At 47.1% G+C, this 13929-nt stretch overlaps 1 long non-coding RNA gene across 2 annotated transcripts in view; it reads right to left on the bottom strand.

Annotated features, from left to right (window-relative positions):
* The window catches only part of LOC140218847 (uncharacterized), an 80546-nt gene that overhangs the window by 55993 nt on the left and 10624 nt on the right, over positions 1–13929 (bottom strand). The window contains exon 2 of one of the 2 annotated variants that reach the window (XR_011895035.1): positions 12820–12925. This is a non-coding gene — a long non-coding RNA (uncharacterized lncRNA). Of the gene's footprint in view, positions 1–12819; positions 13478–13929 lie in introns of those variants that run through there. The other variant, XR_011895034.1, reaches the window with a different exon arrangement.

Here is a 13929-nt window from a genome sequence, read left to right as displayed (position 1 = left end):
ACTTGTTGAAAGCCACCTTAAGGCTGCACAGGCATTGTCAAAGGCGTACTACGACCGGTCAGCAAGGAAGCGTAATTTTGAAGTGGGTAGCCAAGTGATGTTACTGCGGCCTTCTAAGAAAAATAAACTCGAGGTTCATTGGGAAGGGCCAGCGAAGGTTGTATCGAAGCTTTCTGATACAAACTACGACGTGAAACTAGGCAAACGACCGAACAAAATCTACCACAGCAATTTTATGAAACCATACATTCAGCGTCACGCAGTGGTGAACGTAGTTTTGAGTGTTCAGGACGAGGAACGTACGGAAATCCTGACCACTGCGGACATTAAGGAAGGTGGTCCGAATGTCCTGCTGGAACAAGTAAAGTTAGAACCTCGTCTAGGCGAAGCCCAGAAGGAGGACTTGAAAATAATTATTTCTGAGTTTGAAGAGGTCTTTTCCGATCGGCCCGGAAAGACGACGCTAATTGAGCACGACATTGAACTAACGTGCGAAGAGCCGATACGTAGTAAGCCGTATCGTTGTTCTCCCGTACAGAAACGGATTATAGCGGAGGAGATTCAGCGCATGTGTGACCTAGGAGTGATTGTGCCGAGTGAGAGCGACTACACCTCGCCTCTAATACTAGTCCAAGTACCGGGAAAGGATCCGAGGCCGTGCATCGATTATCGACGCCTCAATGCGATAACCCGAGATCAGACCTATCCGATACCGAACCTCGAGGATAGGGTGGAGACGGTATCGAAGTCGGATAGCATATCCACACTAGACCTTGTGCGAGGCTATTGGCAAGTCCCCCTCACAGAACGGGCCAGTCGCTACGCTGCGTTCGTTTCCCCGAGCGGAACGTTCCGCCCCATCATGTTGAGTTTTGGACTCAAAAACGCGTCGTATTGTTTCACCAGTCTAATGGATCAAGTGCTTCATGGCCTGTCTGAGTACGCACTCCCTTACCTCGACGATGTCGCCATCTTTTCAAACACTTGGGTCGAACATCTGGAGCACTTACGAGTCGTGCTGAGCAGGCTGAAAGAAGCAGGTCTTACGGTAAAACCTGTGAAGTGTCACCTTGGTTGCGCCGAAGTGACTTATCTGGGGCATGTGGTGGGGCGCGGCCGAAGAAGACCGTCTGAAATCAAAGTAGCTGCGGTCGTGCACTACCCCCGACCAACCACCAAGTCCGAGATAAGGGCCTTCTTAGGCTTGGCTGGATATTACCAGCATTACGTAAAAGGTTACTCTGCGCTTGCTTGTCCTCTAACTGACGCACTTAGAAAGTCTGAGCCAGTGAAGGTGCAATGGGACACGGCAAAAGAGAACGCATTTAAAATACTGAAACAAACCTTGGGCGAAAAACCAGTTCTACTGGCGCCACACTTTTCAAAAGGTTTTTTGATCCAGTGCGATGCGAGCCACCGTGGTATGGGAGCGGTGCTATGCCAAGAGGATGATAACGGCCATGAACGGCCAGTTTTGTACTTGAGCCGTAAACTAACTTGCAGAGAAGAGGCTTACAGCACCTCTGAAAAGGAATGCGCCTGCGTCGTGTGGGCCGTGCAGAAATTGGCCTGCTACGTTGCCGGTTCCAAGTTTCTGGTGGAGACCGACCACTGCCCACTGACTTGATTAAATAATATGTCGTCTAAAAGCGGCCGGTTGTTAAGATGGAGTATGACGCTCCAGCAGCACAATCTTGCCGTTCGCTATAAGAAAGGAAAGTTGAACGCGAACGCAGACGCATTGAGCCGTGCGTTCTAAACAGTGCTGCCTTCGAACTCCTCGTGACTTGCATTTCGTTACTTCACGAAACGCTAATGGTGTTATTATTAGCTGAGGGCAAAATTTAGACACCTCATTTGCAGCCTCAGCTTAGTGTTTTCTGACCAAGTGATCCCAAGATAACCAAAATTTTCTTTTGTATCGTAATCATTACGTGTCATGTAGTGACACATTGTGCCGCGCTTGAGAGTTCTGTATACCACATGTATCTCTTGTCGAAGAGGGAACTAAATTGGGACAGAGACAAAGCTAGAACCATTTGGATACGTTTGAGTCTGGTATTCTGACGGGTGACAAAACGGCACTTGCTCGTGTTGGGGGTTGCCTGTTGTCGGTCGGTGCTCGGATGCTGCAGAACTAACCCTGACCGGTGCGAAGAAGGAAGCCTGTCGGAGCTGCCAAATAAAGCTGGTCGAGACACTTGGGTGACAAGCCGGTGAACGAGTGACCCTGGCCTGGCGAGTGGGGCCTGTTCACGGGAAGGAGCGTGGAGCCACCTATTCACCGGAACACGGAGGGGAACCTGGATGGGCCTGGCCAACAAGCGCGCCCGGCATCCGAGCCACGAGGGAGCAGCTTGTCTTCCTGGCGCATGGTCTGGCGGCGGGGGTGCTGTTGGGCTAGAGCTCCCAACAAAGGTTCGCTTTGCCGGCATGCGGCTGAAGCTGGGCGCCGAACGAATTCGCCGTGCCCGACGACGGGTCGTGTTCGGTTTACATCCGGTGGCGCCGCCGGAGCGGCGCCGTTGAACCACTTCAACGGGATCACCTGATGCAGGTGCCTCTCGTCCATTCGTCGAAATTCGCACAGCAACCCGCGGTGGGTCCTGATTGGAGGTACGAGCCGATGGCAACTGCATCGACTCCTGTGGTTATAAAAGCCCGAACCACGGGACGACGACGAGGACCGCAAGCAGAGGCGTGCTCCCCTTTCTCACCGCACGCTTTAGGGCCAGTCCATTATGCCCCGGCCTCTGAGCAGTTCATGTAACGCCCTTGTACATACTGCACGTAAATGTTTCGTTTAATCACCGTCGCCTTGGATCCTCCTTCGCAACAGTGGCGGCAGCGTTGAGACGTCTCCGTCACAACAATCTATAGACTACCTTGTGGAATAGGCAGATTAGTACATTTAACCTGTGGTATTGCAATGTAGAAGGAGATAGCTATGATTTATGTTAGCTACGCTCTCGTGTCGGTTCTACACTTTCAGCACGGTAACATTTATTAAAGGGTACATTATCAGAAATTCGTGCACCTTTTTTTTATGTTAAACATTAGCCTTTACAAGGTTAACTTCTCTTAAAGGTAAGTAGTCGTCACTTCATCTAGAAGTTACAATCACCTTTAACACTTTACCGATTTAGTATAGGCAAACAGTATTGAGCGTATTTGCCAAAATATAGAGGTTACTTTCTACAGTATACCGGTTGAACTAATAAAATGTTTACACAAAGAAGCTTGGAGGAGAACCGAGATGGACACCGCGCTGCGCATGCTCCGTAGAGCCGGTGTCGCCTAGCAACGGGCACACGGCTCTTCTATCTTTCGGGCTTCTTTCTAGTGTGTTCCATAAAAGCCCGTTGCTCTGCGCATGCTCCGCCCAGGCAGGTGTCGCCCAGCAACAGATGTGCGTCTCTTCCTTCTTGCGCCTCTTTCTTCTTACACGCTTCTACTGCGGCCGTGCTAGGCAGCCTACAATCATGCACGGAGAAATGTGAGCCCTCGCGGAGGACGCCACTCGGCCAATCCTTTTCGGACGCTGCATTTACACGCGCTTGCGGTTCGAAATAGTTCACGCGTCCACCTCGTGCGATTTCCAGGGCAAAGGGTGTCCCTGTGTCTCTCTCAGCCTAAGGGAAAAAAAAGAAGAAGAAACTCTACCGAGGAAATCACTTGCATCGTATCACTGTGTTTGAGACATGCATGCCATCATTAAATCCGTGTTAACTGTCTATGTAAAAAGTTGGACTGCAGTCAGGAAGCAAGAAAACAAAAGGTTAAGTATATGAGATTGCAGGCACTAAAACATGAATTGGACACTTCTGTTGATATCCACCTTGGACACTACAGAAAAACGACGCTCCACTACAGACGCTCCCAATTCAGTGTAGCAAATGCAAAATATACACCATGTTTTCGCTTATATGTATTTGTATTTAGACATATTGTGCAAGAACATATTGTGCATGCCTATACTAAAGGTCAAAGGGTTAAAGGTTAGTGTAACATCTAGTTGAAGCGCAAGCTTGCTTATCTTTAATCGAAGTTAATTTTGTAAAAAGTTAAAGTTTAACTTATAAAAAAAAGGGGCTCAAATTTCTGATAATGCACCCCTTTAATAAATGTTACCGTGCTAAGAGTGTAGAACCGACACGAGAGCGTAGCTAACATAAATCATAGCTCTCCTTCTACATTGCAATACCGCAGGTTAAATGTACTAATCTGCCTAATCCACAAGGTAGTCTATAGATTCAACCATTGAACGCTGCCTCTTGTGCAACCTTATTAGCCGTACACCTTACGGCGTCAAAACAAATCCTCTAAACAAGAACGTAGAATCTAAAAGTCGAATCTTTCTATTTATTCATGTACTTTGCCACAGGATTTCCCTGTAATGATCTTCCGAAGCAGATCATGAATGTCCGTGATCCAGCTAGTTCCAGAGTCGAAGTAGCGGCCGTTTTTCCTAACTACAAATGCATCCTTAGCTACTCTATAATTGTGTTTTATTCTTCAGTGATCGGTACTAGCATTCAATAAGCGCTGTACAATCACGTTACTGATGCTCCTGACATACCTCTCTCGCATATATTTCCCCCCACATACAATGCTCCGATGTCGGAGCCCGTGAGGCGACGTTAATAAATAGGGAGTGCTCATCAAGCTATTGGTCGCTGCTTCATGCGTTCCCTAAATTTGCAGAAATAAAATGAAGCTCAAGTTAGTCTGCTAAGGCTTACATTTTGCAGCAGCTTTGAAGTAATTCTGTCACTCCTTTTGTAAAACAGAAATCCCACGATGTTCCATTAGTTGCAAGATTGTTCGACTCACGCGAAAGGACTTCCAATTTTAAAAGTTATTCTTTGAAGTTAGCCCTCAGCAGAAGAACCCTTCTTTCAATAAAATGGCTGAGAAACACTTACGAAATGTACCACGCATACACGAAGACCTCACGCGAACGATACACCAAATGATGACTTCATGATATCGAGAATAAAATTCAAAGGGCACTCTGTTATCCCTATGTGGATGAATGCGAAAGCATGGCGGCCAGGCCAGCAAGAAGTGCGGCGACATCCGGTGGCGCCTCTGGAGAAGTCACGTGACCCAAGCGGTCACGTCAGCAGAAACGCCGCGACGTGACGAACACCGTTCGTCACAAGCTGAGCAGGAAGCAACGTCTTGGATTTGACTCCCACCAAAGGTCATGGATTCGAGTGCCCCAATGAACTCTACCGTAATTAGATATGGCTTAACTTCGCCTTCTTTAACACCAAACGTCGAGGGTTCGACTCCCAACAATGTTCATTGGTTTCACTGCCACACATATTCGAGGCTTTTCAGCCGTTTTGAACCATCAGTGGTCAAGCCTACGACACCGGATTTTCAGTCTCATGAGCCATTTAATGCTATCGCATTAAAAAGCTACTCACGCACTCCCCTCATATCTACCAAGAACTAAATAGGCTCGCTGAATAGGGCTTTCGTGTCGCCCACCGTAGAAAAGCGTGGCATTGCCTTTAGTCGTGTCGTCACCCCCTATTTCGCTCTTCAATAGTTAAGATAACTTGCCCAAGCAAATTTACATAATCAAAATTGCAAATGAGCCAACACATGTACACCTTGGCTCCGCATGGCGGCAACTGCAGCAAACAATTCAAGGGGCACTTAGTTATCCCTACGGGGATTAATACGAAAGCAGATTGGCCACGTCCGCAGAAGCGCGGCCACGTTTGGTGGCACCACTGGCGGACTCACGTGACAAGAGAGGCACGTCAGCAGAAGCGCCGCGACGTGACCAATGCTTTCGACACAACGTGCTCACAATGCAATGTCGTGGATTCGACTCCCACGAAAGGTCGAGGATACGACTACCACAAAGGTCGTGGGTTCAAGTGCCCTGATTAACAATATGTTAGCTAAGTGTACAATAATTGACTTCGCCCTAATTAACACAAGGAGTCGTGGGTCTGACATCCTTCATTAACTCGATCTTAATTAACTTTGCATGAACACCAAAGGCAGTGCGTGCGACTCCTACAAGCGGTCATGTGTTCGTGTGCCCTAATTAACTTCGCCTGAATAAACACCATAGGTCGTGGGTGCCACTGCTACCAATGGTCATGGCTTCGAGTGCCCTAATTCGCCTTATTTAACATTGAAGATCGTGGGTTTCAGTCTTACAAACGATCATGGGTTCGAGTGCCCTAATTCGCCCCAATTAACAGCAAAGGTTGTGGGTGCGACTTCTACCAATGGTCATGGCTTAGAATTCCCCTATTAGCTTCGCCTTAACACCAGAGGACGTGGGCGCTTCTCTTACGAATGGTCATAGAGTCGAGAGCTGTAATGAAATTCGTGTAAATAACGTATTAATGCCAAAAATCGTGCGTGCGACTCATACTAATAGCCGTGGGTTCGAGTGAGCTAATTAACATCGCCTTAATTAAAACCAAAGGTCGTAGGTTCGACATAGGTGGAGGGTTGTTAGCATTTCTAGACCATCGGTGGTCGCACCGTCAACGCTCGATTTCCCACCTCATGAACCCTCCTATACTCTCGCATTAATAATGCATGGAGCATTGTGAGGACACTCAACTCTCAAGCGGCCCCTGATGTGTTTTCGCTATGGCTTTCTCGTCTCCTGTAATCCAGCTTGCAAGTGCAGCTGGGCGCCGGTGGCTGTCGGTGTTGTTGGAGATTATTCAGCGATGGCGTGAGTGTTGAACTGCTAACACCAACTAAAGGCGGGTTGACTCAGGCGTAAAACGGAGGGATTGGGATCGGTGAGCTGCGCCGAGACGTTTCGCGGGAGCGTCCCGAGAAAAGCTTCAAGGCAGGGCACCGGGATGGATGAATTGGATCGTTCGATGGCGACACCGCATGCGTGATTATACATGCGAATAATTAGGCCTTGGCGTGCAGCATGAGGGCGAACATATTCGCACGTGAAGACTCGGGCTTGCTCAACTTGTCGCGCCGCATTCGGCATGTTCTATTGGCAACAATTCTGCGGGGTAGATTGGTACGTAAGAGCCTCAATAAATTCCCCTTGTGATTGTCCGCGCTACTGTGTTGTCGTTCCTTTGTCCCAAGAGCGCACCTTCGTTTGTTTTTGCTTGGCTTTCGAAGACTGCACAATATACATATTCCAAAAGGCATACAGTTGAGTTTATCGTAGTCCTTGTATATTTCATTAGCACGATTGCCAATCCCACTCTTCTCTGTTCGTGCTGGCTGTCTCAGTGAGTATGGTGAAATTCTACCAACTAGCGCAAATTTTAATACTTACGAAATCTGTGAGAACTGGTTCGTTTGGTATATTTTCTATATCTAGCTGGAAGCTATCGTAAACGCTCGAGCGGAACGTGGCGTACACGTCTCCCAATTCGTACGAAACCATGTGAACACCTAGCAGCAACCGTCGCATCTGAAGCCCTTCGCGCCAGCGCATCAGCTATAAAGTTCACTTCAAAGTTTAATAATTTGAAAGCATTACATGCACCCTGAAGCGAAAAGTTTCATATGCACCGTTAACATCGAATTGCAAAAAAGCACAATTGACCAAGTGATGACGTCATGCTCTTGGCACTGAACCTGCTGCGGCTCGCACTGCAAAATGCCACAGTCAACTAGTCATGGCATCAGACTTGGCCGTGGCGCACACCCAAAAATTCATCATCATCAGCCTGGCTACGCCCACTGCAGTGCAAAGGCCTCTCTTATACTTCAACTACCCCGGTCATGTGCTTATTGTGGCCATGTTGTCCCGGCAAACTTCTTAATCTCATCCGTCCAGCTGAATTTCTGCCGCGCCGTGCTACGCTTCCCTTCTCTTGGAATCCAGTCACTACCCTTAATGACCATCGGTTATCTTCCCTCCTCATTACATGCCCTGCGCATGCCCATTTTTTTTTCTCCTTTTCAATTAAGATGTTATTAACTCGCGTTTTTTCCCTCACCCAATCTGTTCTTTTCTTATCCCCCCCCCCAACGTTACACCCATCATTGTTCTTTCCATATAGCTCATTGCGTCGTCCTCAATTTAAGCAGAACCCTTTTCGTACGCCTCCCGGTTTCAGCCCCATAGGTGAGCACTGGTAAGACACAGCTGTTATACACTTTTCTCTTGAGGGATAATGGCTACCTGCTGTTCATGATCTGAGAATGCCTTCCAAACGCACCCCAGCCCATTTGTATTGTTCTGATTATTTCGGTGTCACGATCCGGATCCGCCGTCATTACCTGCCTTAAGTAGATGTATTCCCTTACCACTTCCAATGCCTCGCTACCTCGCTACTGCTGTTCTCTTCCAAGATTGTTAAAGATTACTTTAGTTTTCTGCAGATCAATTTTTAGACCCACAATTCTGCTTTGCTTCTCCCGGTCAGCGAGCATGCATTGCAATTGATCCCCTGAGTTACTAAGCAAGGCAATATCATCAGCAAATCGCAAGTTACTAAGGTATTCTCCACTAACTCTTATCCCCAATTCTTCCCAATCCAGGCCTCCGAATACCTCCTGTAAACACGCTGTAAATAGCATTGGTGAGATCGAATCCCCCTGCCTGACGCCCTTCTTTATAGGGATTTTGTTGCTTTCATTATGCAGGACTACGGTGGCTGTGGAGCCGCTATAGATATCTTACGGTATTTTTACGTACGGCTCGTCTACACCCTGATTTCCTAGTACCTGCATGACGGCAGAGGTTTCGACTGAATCGAACGCTTTCTCGTAATCAATGAAAGCTATATATGCTATCTACATTTATAGCTATACATGTGCTTTCTACATTTCACTCCCGTTAAAGCAAGAGCTGTACGAAGGTCAGTTTGCTCGCTGCTACTGCCACGATTTCTCACTTCAGCGTTTTTCAGTGAGTTTCCATCGTCATTGAGAGAAATGTGTTCATGTTTACTTGTGCACACATGTAAGCGTACTTGTTAATTTAGTTACTAAACAAATGTTTACAAGTTTATACGGCTGAGAAAACTACTATCCTTACTTCGTATAGCTATCTACTAATTTGTTATCACAATCAATGCTTCGCTTTTCAGGCGGAACTACGACACCTATTTTTTTCTTCCCCCCAGTCGACGCGACAAATGCGCGGATGGAGCAAGAGCCATTTCAATGTCGGGCACGTCGACCGCGTTGGCCGGATCTGGTTATGTTGGCAGTGCAAGTGCTTCGAAGTATAGACAATACTGTTCACGCCAACGTGGTGCGAGTACACACCTGCTCATGCCATGTCGGACTATATATGTGCCTTAACCGAGTGATTTTTTTTCTCTGACTTTCATTAGTTCGAATTTTTTGTTTGCTATAATTCGAATTTTTGTACCATCCCCACGAAATCCGAATGAGAGCTTTTACTGTATGTGCTTGTATTGACAGGAATGGCGAAAGCTCGCTTGTGGACAACATTTAACTGATGAATTTGCAGAACACAGTTTCAACTGACAGCATCACAGAGTCAAGGTCGCACATGCGACGACGCACATCACGATGGGTGAATTTGAAATGCACTCGCGGCCTCTACCAATTTTTTCGGCAGCGCTCGAGTTGTAAAATAACAAATTTGTTTTGCGGTTGAAATGTGTTTGTCTGGCATGCCCGATAATGCAGATGTTTTTGTTACCCTGTCCGTGTCTGAAAACAATTCTCAGTCAGCGACTATATTTACTTTCCGCACGCAACCTGAAGAACCAAACAGCGACAATGCACACGCATTCGGTGTGGACCGCACACCGCTGACAAGCAACCGGAGCAAATGGCTTCTCCGTCTCCTAGGCAACCCCTGGCACCCGCTGAATTGTTTGCTCACTCACTCCGCACTGCCCTCAACACTCTCCCCTCAGCCGGTGCACCTTCTTCAGAAGTGCACTCGTTGATTCGCTTGTCTGTGGGATTTTCCAGCAGCCACACTTTAACCAGTAATTCATCTTGTGCGGCTGCACTTACGCGGTAGATGTATACACTGAGTTCTATGGGAAAATAAACGGGAGTCAGAAAATAATGCATTATATCCGGTCCTGCACTATAAGCGGTCGGAGCTGTAACAGCAGCCTCTCAATAGCATTTAAGCCAACAATGCATGCACCTGGTGATTTAGCAGACACGGTGCAAATCTCAGACCATAACTTTTTAATTTTTTTGTGTATTGCAGCTGCCACTTTATTTAGGAAATCAGGCCAGGGAGCTAAGCTGGCTCTCTAAGATCTGAGATCTGTGCACTTTTTGGCAAGCAGTGGCAGCATATATTTTTTTTGACAATAAGAATGCTTACAGTACAAGTCAGTTCTGAGGAAGAAAGTTCATGAAAGAGTTAAATGCAAAACGAGAAAGGATGACGCATTTCAGGCGCTGAATCGACAGCTGCAGTCACCACCGGTGCTTTCACACTTCCACGAAGACGCGGAGACGGAAATCCGCAGTGAGCAGGTAGCGTAACCCATGGTGCCGTGCTAGTTCAGAGGAAAAACGGAGTTGAAAGCCTCATAGCTTATGGTAGTCGGTCACTGTCAAAAGCGGAAGAGAATTATTCTACGAAGGAGAAATAATGCCTTGCAATCATTTGAGCTACCGCGAAATTGTGGCGTTATCTATACGGCAGGCACTTTATTAGTGACAAGCGACCACCACGCCTTGTGTTGGCTGGCAAACTGAAAGGATGCTTCAGGTCCCCTAGCCCCATAGAGTCTCCACAGTCCAGAAATTCGAAATCACCATGGGGTATGAGTCCGCGAGAAAGCATTCTGAGACCGACTGCCTACCACGCGTTCCTAATCACCCTCCATCTCAAGACGAACTGGAAGTCGACACCTTCCTAGAAACCATAATTGTACACGACTACGCCGAACGGCAACGGGCAGACCCGGAGTTACGACGCCTTGTAGAAAATACTTAGAAGGCAAGATCGACGTTGTCCCTCGGGTATTTCAGCATGGGCTATCTTCGTTTTGCTTGCACAACGACGTTCTCGCAAAAAGAACTTCTTCCCAGTCCGCGCAACTACATTCTCGTTGTGCTAGCAGCACTCTAACCCCGGTCGTGGCGGCCCCATTTCGATGGAGGCGAAATACGAAAGCACCCGTGTCCCGTGCATTGAGGGCACGTTAATGACATGCCCCCAATGCGTGGCCAAATGATGATCAAAATTAATCCAGGGTCCTCCACAGCGGCGTGCTTCATAATCAAATTGCGGTTTGGGCACGTACAATCCCAGAATTCAATTCAGCAGCACTCCAGCCAGAAGTCTTGCACTTCCTGCACGACGATGAGACAGCCGGGCACGTCGCATCGTGACGCAGAACCAGTGAAGGCGGAGCTTAGCCCCGATCGCTCGGCGAACGAACTGAGGAGGAAAAGCATGGCTAGGGAGGAGGGTAACTTGTAGTAGCTTGTAGCTCCATTAATACGTCGCGCTTCACTTAAATTGTGGTGCGAATGTTCTACTTAAGCTGTACCCTACGCGTCTACAAAATTTGTCCGAACCGTTTCAGGATTGGAGAGATCGTATCTCCCTACCTGACTCCTCTATTTATTGGGATTTTGTTGCTTTCTTTATGGAGGACTACGGTGGCTGTGGACCCTCTATATATATCTTTCAGTATTTTTACATACGGCTCGTCTACACCCTGATTCCGTAATGCCTCCATATCTGCTGAGGTTTCGACTGATCAAACGCTTTCTCGTAATCAATGAAAGCTATATAAAAGGGTTGGTTACGTTTCCGCGCATTTCTCTATCACCTGATTGATAGTGTGAATGTGGTCTATTGTTGAGTAGCCTTTGCGGAATTCTGCCTGGTCCTTTGGTTGACAGAAGTCTAAGGTGTTCCTCATTCTATTTGCGATTACCTTAGTAAGTACTTCGTAGGCAACGGACAGTAAGCTGATCGGTCTATAACTATTCAAGTCTTTGGCGTCCCCTTTCTTATGGATTAGGATTATGTTGGCGTTCTTGAAAGATTTTGGTACGCTCTAGGTAATCAGGCATTGCGTCCACAGGGTGGCCAGTTCCTCTGGAACAATCCGCCCACACTCCTTCAACAAATCTGCGGTTACCTGATCCTCCCTAGCTGCCTTCCCCCACTTTGGATAGCTCCCAAGGCTTTCTTCATTTCTTCCGGCGTTACTTAGGGGATGTCAAATCCCTCTAGACTATTCCCTCTTCCATAATTGTCGTGGGCGTCACAGGTACTGTATAAATGTCTATAGAACTCCTCAGCCACTTGAACTATATAATCCATATTAACAATGACACTGCCGGCTTTGTTTCTTAACGCATACATCTGATTATTGCCTATTCCCAGTTTCTTCTTCACTGCTTTTATACTTCCTGCTTTCCTGAGAGCAAAGGAACAACGTTCAACGCTACAATGAACGCTAGAACGTTCCGTTGCGCAACTGCGTTTTGGCCGTTTCCCACCACATCTGAATTGTTCATAGCTCTTACCCTTTCCCTGTATTATCTGCCTTGCACTGTTTTCTTTGGTCTGTCGTTCTATTTGCAAGTTATATCTTTGAATTGTAATAATTAGCGCATTTCATTGCTTTCTTCTGTTTTGACCAACAGTGTTTTGTTGCTTTAATTGTGACCCATTCCTGTATGAGCCTGTAAAAAGGCTTACAGTATTGCTAAATAAAATAAAAATAACCCTTTCCACACGTTAGGGCGATGCGATAGATAATTGAAGCTGAGTATCCCCAAAAATATCTATGCTGCGAGGCCAAATTGCAACGGCAATAATCAAACATTTATACGTAATTGTTACGCAATTTGCAGCGGTCAATGTAAGAAAGACTTCATTACCCCACTTATTGATGTGGCACTTGTTGGGTACGGCAGGACTGGATAAGGCTCACCATCCAGCTGGAGAACTGCGCAACGTACGCCGCTAGTTGTGGGAGGTAAGTGACTGTGAGAGATGATGATGGGCCAGCATGCGTATTCTCATCTGCCGGCTTCACAGTGAGACTAACATTCACTTCATCAGCGTGAATGACTGAAAAGGTAGGAAATATTTGTTATTTACTTGAGTTGTACAAACGTTTCAAAGAACAGAAGGAGAGACAGTTTCAATGGACACAGCTTTTCAGTGTGAAAGAAACACTTTTGACAAGATACAATCTTTTTTGCGGTAGACAGCTGTTTTGTAAAATTTATAAAACTATAGAGAAATGAAAGTGGACAAAATTAAATGGTCTCCAATCCACCATGTGAAGCTGTTTGGTCCGAAAAGCTGTAAACGACAACTAGTACAATTAATTGCGACGTAGCTTGAAATGATTCACACTGCGACATTCACATGCAAGTTCCATAATTATTAGCCTATGCCATTTCAATGGCCTGCAATTTGACTTGCGCCGTTACTTCCTGAGCCTACAACATGTGGACCAGCGAGACGTGAATTGCACTTAACCACACTCTGGCCGCGCCTCGTGTGCCCGATACTCTTCAAGAGTCCTCATTACACACACCCTTCGCATAGCACTGTCACAACTCAAACCATTTGGTAGGCGGGTCATTCTTTTACATACCAAAGTGCACTTACATGAGTCCCTGCTTTGTATGCTACAGTTGCTACCCAGAAACTGCAGCTTATGAAATCGTACTGTTTTCCGGGAAACGCTTGCGGCGAGCGCTATGCGTGAACGCTAGCTTTCTGGTCCTTTTGCGCAGAAATACAACTGACCAGCTAACACAATGCGCGAATATCTGTTCGAAGCCGTCAAGGAGGTGGAGGTGGAAGGCGCCTGGAGGTGAAGATAATCACGTGCGGCGGAGGTGCGCTGGGTTGCCCGTGACCTCATCTGCCTGTTTCTGCAGGTTTTGTTTGCGATACGGACATACCGGGTTCGTCTCCTGATAACATCGTCCTCGCGTGCCATATGCTGCGTGTGCGAGTGAAAGCGTGCGACG

This window comes from Dermacentor andersoni, chromosome 6 (assembly GCF_023375885.2).
Source record: "Dermacentor andersoni chromosome 6, qqDerAnde1_hic_scaffold, whole genome shotgun sequence".
NCBI lineage: Eukaryota > Metazoa > Arthropoda > Arachnida > Ixodida > Ixodidae > Dermacentor > Dermacentor andersoni.
This window is presented reverse-complemented; position numbering and strand designations above follow the sequence as displayed.